The sequence below is a fragment of the Triticum aestivum genome, chromosome 4A, assembly GCF_018294505.1.
Source record: "Triticum aestivum cultivar Chinese Spring chromosome 4A, IWGSC CS RefSeq v2.1, whole genome shotgun sequence".
Taxonomy (NCBI): Eukaryota; Viridiplantae; Streptophyta; class Magnoliopsida; order Poales; family Poaceae; genus Triticum; species Triticum aestivum.
Window position 1 is genome coordinate 608,364,920 of NC_057803.1, and position 15,043 is coordinate 608,379,962.

The 15,043-nt window shown below is 48.0% G+C and overlaps 1 pseudogene; it reads left to right on the forward strand.

Moving 5' to 3' along the window:
• Positions 1 to 1,632: 1,632 nt before the first annotated feature.
• Positions 1,633 to 1,771, forward strand: LOC123088975 (uncharacterized; annotated as a pseudogene).
• Positions 1,772 to 15,043: the final 13,272 nt, after the last annotated feature.

Consider the following 15,043-nt stretch of genomic DNA (forward strand, 5'->3'; position numbering starts at 1 on the left):
ATTATTAGCATATAACAAATGAGATGGGACAAGATCAGCTCTCCTTCTCAGTCGTCAATGTGCAAATGGATTATTTCCTCAGCCTGCCCATTTTTAGCTTCCTATATTTTGTTTGAATGATTTTCCTATACTATATGCAATCCAAGGAGAAAGCAGGCTTGATTTTTTTGTTGATTGCTGCCTATGATTCCCACGCAGCCTACTGAAAATGATGAAATAGATCTTCCTTAATAATAAGATGTGTTCCCGTTTTATATAAATTTCTCTCTTTAGTTTCTGCTTATAGAGGATAGAAGAAGAGAGATATAGATCGATTAGGTTTATGTGCTTATTTCTCTAGTTCATGTGGATGATGTGCCCTTAGTTTGATGGGTGTTCTAGACTGAAGAGTTCCATCTGTGCACTGGAGTAGACCCCCGCATTATGTCTCCCATTTAATCCTTAGCTTTCTGGTGGGCATTTTTGCCTTCTTGTCTTCGTTCCATCACATAGTGCTTTGTGCTGTAAATGATAAACTAGACCCTGATAGCACGCGTTGCCGCACCCGAATTTTTTTATAATATAATAAATGAAGTTCCATAATACTTGATGATTGAATTGGAAAGTAATGCTATTCAATAGTGACACAATTTTCCATCTCAATTTTGTATTCATCATTGGACATTGTGAGAGCAAAAGAAGAGGCACTACTTCTCAGTTACATATTTTATGTTTCTGGGTACTCCTTCCGATCCATATTACTTGTAATCCATATGGATCGGAGGGAGTACCATATTTTATTGACATGAACAAGGGGCAAGAAAGAAATTAATGTATGTTTGTCAAACATGTCATATACATGTGTACCGCACCACCTAGTGCATCATGCCATATCTTTCTGTTGGAGTCTAGGATCGGTATAGGTTGGTAGGTTGGTAGTAGTATTTGCCCTTTATCTCTATCTCCTTGTGTAACCAACTCTATCTCTTGTTCTCCAAGTCTCAATCTCCTGTAATCTCTCCAACAACTTATGTATGCGGTGTATCAGGGAGGTGCGCCCCTGCTATATAACACGAACCTGTCGTCTCTGAACGAGGTAAGACGTTTCCGCCATTGCACATGGTAATCAGAGCTTTCCTTTTCCAATCTAGCTTCCTCGATTGCATCTAGTGCATAGCCATGTATTCATCCTCCGGCGTCTCGCAACCTAGCCTCAATGCTCAGGTCACCGAGAAGCTCAACCACACGAACTACGTGCTATGGCGCACGCAGGTCACACCCCACCTGCGGGGCGCCGGTGTCTTCGGTTACGTCGACGGCACCGCGCCGGAGCCGGCCAGACTCCACGTCACCGAAGACAAGGACGACAAGGAGACTTCTGCACCCAACCCTATCCACCCACTTTGGGTCAGGGAGGACCAACAAGTGCTCGGCTACTTGCTGAGTACTCTCTCCAAGGAGGTGCTGGTCGCGGTCACCGCGATCACCACGGCGCGAACTCTGGGTGGCACTGGCGGGCATGTTCTCGTCCCAATCACTCAGTCGCGTCAACAACATCCAAACTGTGCTTATCAACGCGCAGAAGGGCAACCAGTCGGTCGCCTCCTACTTCGCCTACGTGGCGTCGCTGATGAACTCGCCGCCGCCGGCAAGCCTATCCAGGACGATGAGTTGATCTCGTACACCCTCCATGGGCTGGACGTCAACTACCAGCCGCTCGTTTCCGCCCTTGACGCCCGCGTCACGCCCGTCATCCTCGACAAGCTCTATGCCATGCTGAGTAACTTCGATCAGCGCATGGCCCAATTCCATGGCTCCTCCGGTGGCTTCAATTCCTTTGCCAACGCTGCCTCTCGTGGTCGCGGTGGCAGCCCTCACTTGCGTGGATCTCCCCACAACAAGGGGTGGTCAGGAGGCTACAACAACGGTGGTGGCCGTTGGGGAACGTAGTATTTCAAAAAAATGTGACGATAATGCAAGATCTATCTAGGAGAAGCATACGAACGAGCGGGGAGAGTGTGTCCACGTGCCCTCATAGACCGGAAGCGGAAGCGTTTAGTAACGCGGTTGATGTAGTCGAACGTCTTCGCGATCCAACCGATCCAAACACTCGAATGTACGGCACCTCCGCGTTCAGCACACGTTCAGCTCGATGACGTCCCTCGAGCTCTTGATCCAGTTGAGGCCAAGGGAGAGTTCCATCAGCACGACGGCGTGGTGACGGTGATGATGAAGTTACCGGCGCAGCGCTTCGCCTAAGCACTACGGCGATATGACCGAGGTGTGTAACTGTGGAGGGGGCACCACACGCGGCTAAGAGAAACTTGTGTGTCCTTTGGGATGCCCCCTCCCACGTATATAAAGGGGGGAGGAGGAGGAGGCCGACCTAAGGGGGCGCACGCCATGGGGAGTCCAACTATTATTCCCAATCCTAGTTGGAATCCCCTTCCATCCAAGAGAGGGAGAAGGAGGGAAGGGGGGAAGAGGGGAGAAGTGAAGAGCGGGCGCCGCCCGCCTCCCTAGTACAATTTGGACTGGCCATGGGGGGGGGCTCCCTTGTGGCCCTCCTCTCCTTTCCACTAAGGCCCATGAAGGCCCATGAACTTCCCGGGGGGGGGGGGGGGTCCGAAAACCCCCGGTACTCCGAAACTTATCTGAAATTACCCAAACCATTCCAGTGTCCGAATGTAACCTTCCAATATATGAATCTTTATGTCTCGACCATTTCGAGACTCCTCGTCATGTCCGTGATCTCATCCGGGACTCCGAACAAACTTCGGTCATTAAATCACATAACTCACAATACAAATTGTCATCGAACGTTAAGCGTGCGAACCCTACGTGTTCGAGAACTATGTAGACATGACCGAGATACATCTCCGGTCAATTACTAATAGCGGAACCTGGATGCTCATGTTGGCTCCTACATATTCTACGAAGCACTTTATCGGTCAAACCGCATAATGATATGTCTCCAACGTATCTATAATTTTTGATTGTTCCATGCTATTATATTTTCTGGTTTGGATGTTAATGGGCTTATTTATACACTTTTATATTATTTTTGGGACTAACCTACTAACCCAAGGCCCAGTGCAAATTGCTATTTTTTGTGCCTATTTTCAGTGTTTCGCAGAAAAAGAATATCAAACGGAACCCACTATTTTGGAACCCACTATTTTGGAAGAGTGTCATGTTGGAAATATGCCCTAGAGGCAATAATAAAATGGTTATTATTATATTTCTTTGTTCATGATAATTGTCTATTGTTCATGCTATAATTGTGTTATCCGGAAATCGTAATACATGTGTGAATACATAGACCACAACACGTCCCTAGTGAGCCTCTAGTTGACTAGCTTGTTGATCAAAAGATAGTCATGGTTTCCTGACTATGGACATTGGATGTCATTGATAACGGGATCACATCATTAGGAGAATGATGTGATGGACAAGACCAATCCTAAGCTTAGCTCAAAGATCGTGTAGTTCGTTTGCTGTAGCTTTTCTGAATGTCAAGTATCATTTCCTTAGACCATGAGATTGTGCAACTCCCGGATACTGTAGGATTGCCTTGGGTGTGCCAAACGTCACAACGTAACTGGGTGACTATAAAGGTACATTACAGGTATCTCCGTAAGTGTCTGTTGGGTTGGCACGAATCGAGACTGGGATTTGTCACTCCATATGATGGAGAGGTATCTCTGGGCCCACTCGGTAATGCATCATCATAATGAGCTCAAAGTTATCAAGTGATTGATCACGGGATCATGCATTACGGTACAAGTAAAGTGACTTTCCGGTAACGAGACTGAACAAGGTATTAGGATATCGACGATCGAGTCTCGGGCAAGTAACGTACCGATTGACAAAGGGAATTGTATACGGATTGATTGAATCCTCGACATCGTGGTTCATCCGATGAGATCATCGTGGAGCATGTGGGAGCCAACATGGGTATCTAGATCTCGTTGTTGGTTATTGACCGGAGAGGCTTCTCGGTCATGTCTGCATGTCTCCCGAACCCGTAGGGTCTACACACTTAAGGTTCGGTGACGCTAGGGTTGTAGAGATCTTAGCACACGGTAACCCGAAAGTTGTTCGGAGTCCCGGATGAGATCCCGGACATCATGAGGAGTTCCGGAATGGTCCGGAGGTAAAGATTCATATATAGGAAGTCTAGTTTCGGCCATCGGGAAGGTTTCGGGGGTCACCGGTATTGTACCGGGACCACCGGAAGGGTCCTGGGGGTCCACCGGGTGGGGCCACCTATCCCGGAGGGCCCCATGGGCTTAAGTGGGAGGGGAACCAGCCCCTAGTGGCTGGTGCGCCCCCCCTTGGGCCTCCCCTGCGCCTAGGGTTAGAAACCCTAGGGGTGGGGGCGCCACCCTTGCCTTGGGGGGCAAGGCACCCCCCTTGGCCGCCGCCCCCCTAGGCACCCTATATATAGTGGGGGGGAGGGAGGGCTGCGCACCCAAGCCCCTGGCCTCTCTCTCTCCCTCCCGTGACACTCCTCCATCTCCCTTGAGCTTGGCGAAGCTCTGCCGAGATCATCGTTGCTTCCACCACCACGCCGTCGTGCTGCTGGATCTTCATAAACCTCTCCTTCCCCCTTGCTGGATCAAGAAGGAGGAGACGTCTCCCAACCGTACGTGTGTTGAACGCGGAGGTGCCGTCCGTTCGGCACTAGGTCATCGGTGATTTGAATCACATCGAGTACGACTCCATCAAGCCCGTTCTCTTGAACGCTTCCGCTCGTGATCTACAAGGGTATGTAGATGCACCCCTCTCTCCCTCGTTGCTAGATGACTCCATAGATTGATCTTGGTGATACATAGAAAATTTTAAAATTCTGCTACGTTCCCCAACATGTCAACTATGCACACATGCGGATCGTGTTAAGAATATATTTTGTGATAGCTATATTGTTAAATTTGATTATGATCCTACATGTAATTATTATGAGAGAGGAAAATATAATTGTAGAAATTTTCATGTTACTAAATTACCTCTCGTTATGTTGAGATTGTTATCATTTCTTTCCGCTTCCTTGCATATGCTAGTTTTAGCTTGCCTTGATAATTTGTTTGCCTATAAGATGCCTATGCATAGGAAGTATGTTCGACTTAGATGTGTTTGTCACGTGTTTTATGATGCTCTCTTTGTGCTTCAAATAATGTCTTTCATGTGAGCATCATCAAAATTGTCAATGCTAGCTTAGGGGTGTTAAACGATAGCGCTTGTTGGGAGGCAACCCAACTTTATTTTTGTTTCTTGCTTTTTGGTTCTGTTTAGTAATAAATAATTCATCTAGGCACTGTTTAGATGTGATTTTATGCTTTTAATCAGTGTTTGTGCCAAGTAGAACCTTTGGGAAGACCTGGGGGAAGTTTTAGCGATCTTGCTGGAAAAAACAGAAACTTTAGCGCTCACGAGATTTGCTGCCATTTTTTTACTGGAGAGTGAGATTAGGTTGACTCTTTTTTCAGATGATTAATAGAAAAATTTCTCACGTCCACCAATTTATTTCAGAATTTTTGGGATTACATAAGTATTCGAAACCTACAGATTACTACAGACTGTTCTGTTTTTGACAGATTCTGTTTTTTGTGTGTTGTTTGCTTATTTTGATGCATCTATGGCTAGTATCGGAGGGTATGAACCATAGAGAAGTTGGAATAAAGTAGGTTTAACACCAATATAAATAAAGAATTAGTTCATTACAGTACCTTAAGTGGTGGTTTGTTTTCTTATACTAACGGAGCTCATGAGATTTTCTATTGAGTTTTGTGTTGTGAAGTTTTCAAGTTTTGGGTAAAGATTTGATGGACAATGGAATAAGGAGTGGCAAGATCCCAAGCTTCGGGATGCCCAAGGCAACCCAAGGTAAAATTCAAGGACAACCAAAAGCCTAAGTTTGGGAATGCCCCAGAAGGCATCCCCTCTTTCGTCCTCTTCCATCGGTAATTTTACTTGAGGCTATATTTTTATTCACCACATGATATGTGTTTTGCTTGGAGCATCTTGTATGATTTGAGTCTTTGCTTTTTAGTTTACCACAATCATCCTTGCTGTACACACCTTTTGGGAGAGACACACATGAATTGGAATTTATTAGAATACTCTATGTGCTTCACTTATATCTTTTGAGCTAGATAATTTTGCTCTAGTGCTTTCCCTTATATCTTCTAGAGCATGGTGGTGGTTTTATTTTATAGAAATTATTGATCTCTCATGCTTCAATTATATTATTTTGAGAGTCCTTTAGAACAACATGGTAATTTTCTTTGTTTATGAAATTAGTCCTAATATGATATGGATGGGTATAATAAAAACGATCAGAGAAAGTGCATTGAATACTATGAGAAGTTTGATACTTGATAATTGTTTTGAGATATAAAGATGGTGATATTAGAGTGTGCTAGTTGAGTAGTTGTGAATTTGAGAAATACTTGTGTTGAAGATTGCATGTCCCCTAGCATGCACGTATGGTAACTGTTGTGTTGGGGATATTACTACTAAATATAAACCGGCCATGAGGGGCCGGGTTATGCCTAGAAGGAGTTAGTCATGTTTGAATCCCATGAAGACAAGAGGTATGGCGCTTTCCAGAGGAGATCTAACATGAAGGCCCAGGGTCCAAAGGCGGATTAGGGCCCGTAGATATAAACCGCCATATGATATTTGACTTATGTTGTAAGGCAAGGAAAGGTAGAAACCGAGCCGGGAACGTTTATGAGCCGGCCTCGGGATTCTGTAAACCGCCAGGCGTCAACCTGTGTATATAAAGGGACGACCCGGCGGCGGTTTAGGGACAGACAACAATAACTCGAGAGCCAGGAAAAGCGGACTCGCTCCTTGGTCATCAAAACCCTAGCAATTCCATCACAACTGGAGTAGGCTTTTACCTTCATCGTAAGGGGCCGAACCAGTATAATTCCTCGCGTCCCTTGTCCTCTTTAACCCCTTCAAGCTAACCCGTCACGATGGCTCCACGACTAAGTCTTGTCACGAGGACATCTGCCGTGACAAAACCATGACAGTTGGCGCCCACTGTAGGGCTATCGCATGATGGTTTCGAGTTCTTGAAGGGAAGCTTTGAAGGACTCAAGGGATACGCTGTGGGCTGGATGACCAAGAGTCATCGCGGCAAGCTCTACATCGACGACGCGGGCTGGGGCCCCGAGGCCGGCTTGATTGAGTACGGGTATCGGGTCCCCTTTGGCGGAATACACATCTTCATCGGTAAGATCGGCGAACCGGGCCCTGAGCCGGACATCTGCACTGACATAATCGAGACAGCTCAGCGTGCAAAACCTGCCCGAGTTCAGCCTGCCATAAAGCGTGCCTTCGTGGGAGTCATCCATGGAGCGGAATCTGAGGATAGATCGGTATCTGGTGGCGAAACCGTCATCTACTCTGACGACGAGTCTTCAATCGGAGAGACCGAGTCGCTGTGTCAGCTGCATGATGGTCGGATTAGTGGCGGTTCCGATGGCGATAGTATTCCGGACCTCTCTGATCCGCCGAGCCGAGTTGCGATCTTCATGGCCGGTAAACAATCGGTGCAGCATTCTTCTACCGCCGTAGCGGTGATTTGTGGATCAGTAGCTGCAACACCAGCCGGGGCAGGGGGCTCTGCACCACCGCCGGCTCAGGCTTTGTCCGATTTATTCGACACTTTGGCAACGTTGCAAGCAGCCGAGGTTAATCCGGCAGATCAGGACCGGCATATCGCAGAGATTGCAAAGGTGAAGGATCAGATAGCTCAAGCTAAGGTAGATCTGGCAGCAGAGAACACCAGGATGGCCGCAGAGCGGGCCGAGTTAGAGGCACAGGCTTATCGGCTCATGCTGGATCAGAGCGCATCAAATGATGTCATGAGGAGAAGGTACCGGTCTCACCTACCTCCCGTTTACAAGGGAAGGAATCTCTTTAACACACCAGGAGCAGGAACCAGCAACCAGCCGGTGGTAAACTGAGCGGAGGCACCTGGAACGAGGGCACCGGTTCAGCCGCGCGCGACGGATCCGCCTCGTCAGAACAATATCCTACCAGAGCACGTCTCAACGCCTCCGGGTCATTACTCTAACCCGTTGGATAACATCGTTGTCGCCGCTTCATGATTGGCAGCTCTCCCGATCAAGGGCGAGTCTCTAGTAGCATTTGAAACACGACGGGCTACAGAGCTCCTTCAAACGGCTTTGTCCCAACAGCAGGCTTATTCACACAGTCGTGAGAGGATTCATTCCACCCCCCGCCCAAGTCGGAGCTACAGCAGGCATATTGATGAACCGGCTGTATCAAGCAGTGCGCGAAACCGTAACCCGCCGTGAGGGCATAACCCGACAGGTGGCGGTGCTAATGCCCAGGATATGGTGGATCACGGTCGATCACGTCGAGAAGCCGAGTTAGCAGCGCAGCACGCAACTCGTCAGCTTACTCCGGTTCGTCCGACCACTTCAGTGGAACCAGGTGTGGTTTTTAGTTCTTTGGGGGTGCCATGTCTCATCCCGTCCTTACGCAACATGCGGCTGCCCAAGGATTTCAAATGTCCTCGTAAGGTGCCCAATTACACTGCTTATTTACCCCCCGAATCATGGGTCGAGAGCTTTGAGATGGCGATGGAGATGCTGGATGTGGATGATGCGGCATGTGCCAAGTACTTCACCATGATGCTAGAAGGAACAGCGTACCTGGCTGAAAAGTTTACCGGCTAACTCCATTGGATCATGGGCTGAGTTAAAAAGTCGGTTTATCCAAAATTTCAAAGATACATGTAAGCAGCCCATGTCAATTGTGGACCTAGCCGCCTGTGTTCAAGAGGATGGGTAGTCTACAACCCATTGGGTAAAGCGAGTCTCAGCTATTTTGCATTCATCAGATCGCATCAATGCTGATACAACAATCTTGACGTTGGAAGGCAATTGCCGGTTTACGCTGTTGAAATTGAAGTAGGGAAGGCTCAAGCGTCACTTCAATGACATCGCAACGCTTATGGAAGCTCTGGTTAAGTATGCCGATTCAGATAGTACCAAGGACCCTAAGTCTGAGATGAAAAGCCGGGGAAGGGAAAGAAGAATGGTGGTGCCAAGGGGCAGCAGCATAACCCGACGTGTCATGGGAACAACGGTAAGCGCAAGGAGGATAATAGCTTGGACTTTGTGGCTAACACCAACACCCAGGATAATGGTCAGCGCCACAAGGGTAAACCGCGCCAGCGGGGTGGAGAATCAGGTCCCAATCTTGAGCGCCTGTTAAATCAACCTTGCCCAAAGCACGGGTCAAAAGAAAGGCCAGCTGCGCACCTTTGGAAGGATTGCTTCATTATGCGGGAGTTCAAAAATTCAAATCTCTTTCAATACGACCATGGACCGCCCGGCGGTTCAGGAGGTGGTTTTCATGGGCCGGGTTATGGTGGAGGCGGCTCCGGTTCAGGATTTCAAGGCAATCAAACCGGACATGGCAATCAAGGCAGTTAGGGTAACCAGGGCGGTTATAATCATCAGGGGGCAGCAGCAGCAACAATCGGGTTATCAGAGTAATCCGAAGCAGTTGAATTGTGGGAAGTACCATATTTTCACCACTAGCCTATGTAAACGTGATCAGAAGCTGCATAAGAGGGCAGTAAACTCCGTTGAACCAGCGGTGCCCCGTTATCTACGCTGGTCTGAACAACCATTTTGTGGAGTCGAGAGGATCATCCACCTCGGGTTGATAATCTGGGTCATCTGGCCTTAGTGGTGGCACCTCAGGTTGGGCGGTATAAGTTCACCAAGGTACTCATGGATGGAGGGAGCAGTATCAATATCCTTTACTATGAAACCTTCCGTCACATGGGGTTGACAGATAAAAATCTTAAACCGCCGAACACCTTTTTTCATGGTGTGGTGCCTGGTAAATCGGCGTACCCAGTTGGTAAGATAGCTCTAGAGGTGGATTTTGGAGACGATCATGATGCAAGATCAGAAACGTTGACTTTTGAAGTGGTAAAAATTAAGAGCCCATATCATGCCCTGTTTGGACGGCCAGCTTTTGCTAAGTTCATGGCAAGGCCCTCTTATGTTTATTTGCAGCTTAAGATGCCGGGTCATAAGGGGACCATCACAGTGCATGGGAGCCGGAAGATCGCTTTGGAATGTGAAGAAGGTGATGCGGCCTATGCCAAGTCGGTTTGTGCAACAAAGGAGTTGAAGTTCTACAAAGACAATGTTGATCCGGCAGAGCATGATCCGGCTTTGAAGTTTAAATCGGCTGAGGAGACTAAGTTGGTTGACTTTGTTCCTGGTGATTCATCCAGGCAGTTCAACATCAGTGCTAACCTGGATCCGAAATAGGAAAGCGCGCTCGTCAAGTTCATCCGTGAGAACCGGGACATCTTTGCACGGAAACCTTCTGATATGCCAGGTGTACCGAGGGAACTCGCTGAGCACACTCTCAATATAGATCCTAAGTTTAAACCGGTCAGGCAGTTTCTCCACCGCTTCAAGGAAGAAAGGCGCAAGGCTATTGGTGAGAAGGTAGCCCGGCTTTTGGCAGCCGGGTTTATTGTGGAGGTTTTTCACCCTGAGTGGCTAGCTAATCCGGTGCGGGTACTTAAGAAAAATGGCACTTGGCGTATGTGTGTGGACTACACGGATTTGAACAAGGCATGTCCAGCTGATCCCTTTGCTCTCCCTCGTATTGATCAAATCATCGATGCTATGGCGGGTTGTGACCGTTTGTGTTTTCTGGACGCTTATTCTGGTTATGATCAGATCAAAATGGCAGTTAAGGACCAGGAGAAGGCAACTTTCATAACTCCCTTTGGAGCCTTCTGCTGTGTATCTATGCCTTTTGGGCTCAAGAGTTCCCAGGCGACTTATCAGCACTGTGTACAGAATTTTCTTCATAATCAGATTGGGCACAATGTTCATGCTTATGTGGATGATATTGTGGTGAAGTCCAGAAAGGAGGAAACATTGATAGATGACTTGTAGGAGACTTTTGATAACCTCCGGGTTTATAAGATGATGCTTAATCTGGCCAAATGTGTCTTTGGTGTACCGGCAGGCAAACTTTTTGGTTTTCTAGTGTCTAACAGGGGCATTGAACCTAATCCGGAGAAGATCACAGCTATTACGTCTCTGGCTAAACCGACGTGTATTAACGATGTTCAGCGGCTGGCGGGTCGTATTGCAGCATTGAGCCGGTTTATCAGCCGTTTGGGAGAAAAGGAAATCCCTCTGTATCAGATGATGAAGAAGAAAGACCATTTCGTCTGTAGTGATGCTGCCAATGAAGCCTTTGAGAGTTTAAAGCGGCAGTTAGCTGAATTGCCTATCCTTGCTGCTCCTGTTGATAAAGAGCCCTTGTTTCTATATGTGGCTACTAATGCCCGGACTGTTAGTGTGGCTATTGTTGTGGAGCACAAGGAGGCTGGAAAGGAGTATCCGGTTCAATGGCCGGTTTATTATATCAGTGAGGTGCTTATTGAGTCCAAGCAGAGGTACCCACATTGGCAGAAACTGGTGTATGGGGTTTTCATGGCAAGCCGGAAGATCAAACATTATTTTTAGGGTCATCCTATCATGGTGGTCAGTTCTACCCCCTTGGGGGATATCATCCAAAACAGGGAAGCAACTGGCCGGGTCGCCAAGTGGGCTATTGACCTTGGACCTCACGGGTTAAAATATATACCTCGTATAGCAATCAAGTCCCAAGCACTTGTGGATTTTGTCAACGACTAGATAGAGTTGCAGGCACCGGAGGAAAAGCCAGACAACACTTATTGGACTACTCATTTTGATGGGTCTAGACAATTGGAGGGCTCGGGGGCTGGAGTCATATTAACTTCCCCATGAGGTTATAAGTTTCGTTATGTTCTATGTTTAATGTTCCCTTGCACTAACAATGCATCTGAATATGAGTGATGGAGTCCTGGACTAAGGGGTCCTCGGGCGTCCGGCCTGTTATCCATGGGTCGGACTGATGGGCTATGAAGACATGAAGGCCGAAGACTGCACCGTGTCCGGATTGGGCTCTACTTGGCATGGAAGGCAAGCCTGGCGACCGAAGATTCCTTCTTATGTAACCGACTCCATGTAAACCCTAGATTCCCTTAGTGTCTATATAAACCGAGGGGGATGGTTCGGAAAGGACACCACATATACTCATTACCATACCCACATAGGCTAGACTTCTAGGGTTTAGCCATTACGATCTCGTGGTAGATCAACTCTTGTAATATTCATATTCATCAAGATCAATCAAGCAGGAAGTAGGGTATTACCTCCATAGAGAGGGCCCGAACCTGGGTAAATATCGTGTCCCCCGTCTCCTATTACCATCGACCCTAGACGCACAATTTGGGACCCCCTACCCGAGATCCGCCGGTTTTGACACCGACATTGGTGCTTTCATTGAGAGTTCCACTGTGCCATCGACGAAAGGCTCGATGGCTCGCCTTATCATTAAAGACAACATTACCGCAGGGGTAGTTTTGGCCTCGGGCCAAACCCTCCGGCTGGGCAACTTTACTATGATCGCCCGTTCAACCTCGGAACCGATGATGAACTCTCGGGCCATCGAAAATCCCCTTCGCATCAACTCCGAGCACTCCAAACAGATGGATCCGGTTGAGTTCTCGTCCTTAAAACGAGCTCCTAGATCGCATCGCCGCTTTGGGAATCGGCACAGATTATGATCAGATTGGGCCTAAAACCGATTAGGGAGAAACCTAAACTCCACCGGTCACCCACCAGATCGCAGCAGTCCTGGAGCAGGACGACGAGTCTTCTTCTATATTGAAGACGGACTTTGTTCGGGTTGCCGTTCACGAAGATCCAGATAATCACCCGCAAAAGGAAGCAACCAGCCCTCCGAACATAGCATCGGACACCGGTTCCAAACAATCAGAAGATATTCGGGAACCCGGACTGTCTAGTCCAGAAGGTCGTCGGACTCCGGACAATCGGTTAGGTCAGGGTTCGGATTTAATTCCACCCACCCACCCAGACATAGAGGCTATCATGAGCATAAAACAACAATCTCAGGAGAAGTTCCACCACTTTTGGGCCAGATTCCTCCTTGTCAAGGACAAGGTAAAAGATTGTCGTGACGAGGACGCAATATCAGCGTTCTGCAAAAAATGTGCGGATGAAGGAATCCTCAACGCCATCAATCGCCGCCGCATACTAAAATTTGCTGACTTAGCAACCATTGTACAAAAATACTGCGCGATGGAAAGAGCCTGGGAAACTCGGGCAGCTTGCTGGGAACCACCAGCCCCAACCCAACTTCCCCTACAGGCGAAAAAGGCGTACCCTCGTGGAACGCCGAATCCAACAGTCAAAAAACACAAAGCCACTATAAGGCACGACACTGTTCTGGAAGGGTGGGTCGATGGCCCATGCAAAATACATACAACAACATATACCGTGGCAACCCACAGCCTTAGAGCATGTTGGAAACTGTGATAGGTAGCCAAGAGCGGCGAGGACATCCTTATCAAGGACGCCCCAGAACAACACCCCCAAGAAGACGACGACCCAAGAGTATTGACAGTCTTAAAGACATTCGCTTCAAATAACAAGCTCAACAGGTGTCTGGCACTTGGGATTCCAAGGATCCACTCATGGCACCATATCGACGAGAGGTAGACATAGTGGCGGGTCATTTCAAGGGTTATCAGGTTGACCATATAGATCGGCGAAAGAATGAAGCGGCGGACGCTTTAAGTCACTTAGGCTCTCAACGTAAACCGGTGCCGCCCAATGTCTTTCTGGATGTGCTACATAATCCGTCGGTCAAGTTACCTACGGAGGAGGATTTGGCTGTTCCTGACCCGAAGGCTCAGTTAGTGGCATCTCTTTATGTTATCCTGGATTGGACGGTCCCATACTTGGCGTATATGAACCGGGGTGAGTTACCGGAGGATGAAACTTTGGCCTGTCAGATAATCCAGCGACCCAAGTCAATGACCATTATCAATGGGGAGTTGCATCATTGCAGTGTAACAGGGGCGTTTCAGCATTGTGTATCTCCTCAGGAAGGCTGTGAGATCTTGTGTGAGATCCACGAAGGAGATTGTGGTCACCACGCCGGTTCAAAATCCTTGGTAGCTAAGGCTTTTCGGCACGGCTTCTATTGGTTGACGGCTCATGCTGACGCTGAGGATTTAGTAAAGCGGTGTGATGGGTGTCAGAAGTTTGCACGCCGCGCTCATGTTCTAGCTCAAGAATTAAGGATGATTCCAATCACTTGGCCGTTTGCAACTTGGGGGCTGGATATGGTTGGGCCCTTTAAGAGGTCCAAGGATAAGAAGACCCACCTTTTGGTGGCCGTTGATAAGTTCACCAAGTGGGTGGAGGTAGAGCCAGACAGTAAGTGTGATGCAGCTATGGCGGTTCAATTCATCAAAAAGGTGATATTCCGTTTTGTTTTTCCACACAACATCTTAACCGATAATGGTACTAATCTGTCCAAAGGTGCTATGGAAGAATTTTGTCAATGTGAGCACATCCGGCTTGACGTGTCATCAGTGGCTCACCCCCAATCTAATGGTCAAGCAGAGAGAGCCAATCAAGAGATTTTGAGAGGCATCAAGTCCCGGCTTATGGTTCCTTTAAAGCGGACGCCGGGTTGTTGGGTGGAGGAGTTACCTTCTGTGTTATGGAGCATCAATACCACACCAAACAGATCTATGGGTTAGTCACCTTTCTTCATGGTCTACGGAGCAAAGGCGATTCTCCCTAGTGACATCCCTCATGACTCGCCCCATGTGGTGGCTTATGTTGAAGCTGATAATGCGAAAGCATGTCAGGACTCACTAGACCTGTTAGATGAGGAGCGTGATCTTGCAGCGGCTCGTTCGGCGATTTACCAGCAAGACCCGCATTGTTATCACAGCCACCGGGTTAAAACCAGAACTTTCCAAGAAGGCGATCTGGTTCTCCGGCTCATTCGGGATCAGGCTGACATGCACAAGTTGTCCCCACCTTGGGAAGGACCTTTTTTGGTCAGCAAAACTCTGCACAATAGGTCATACTACCTTATCGATGTTCGAGAGCACAAGGACTCACGT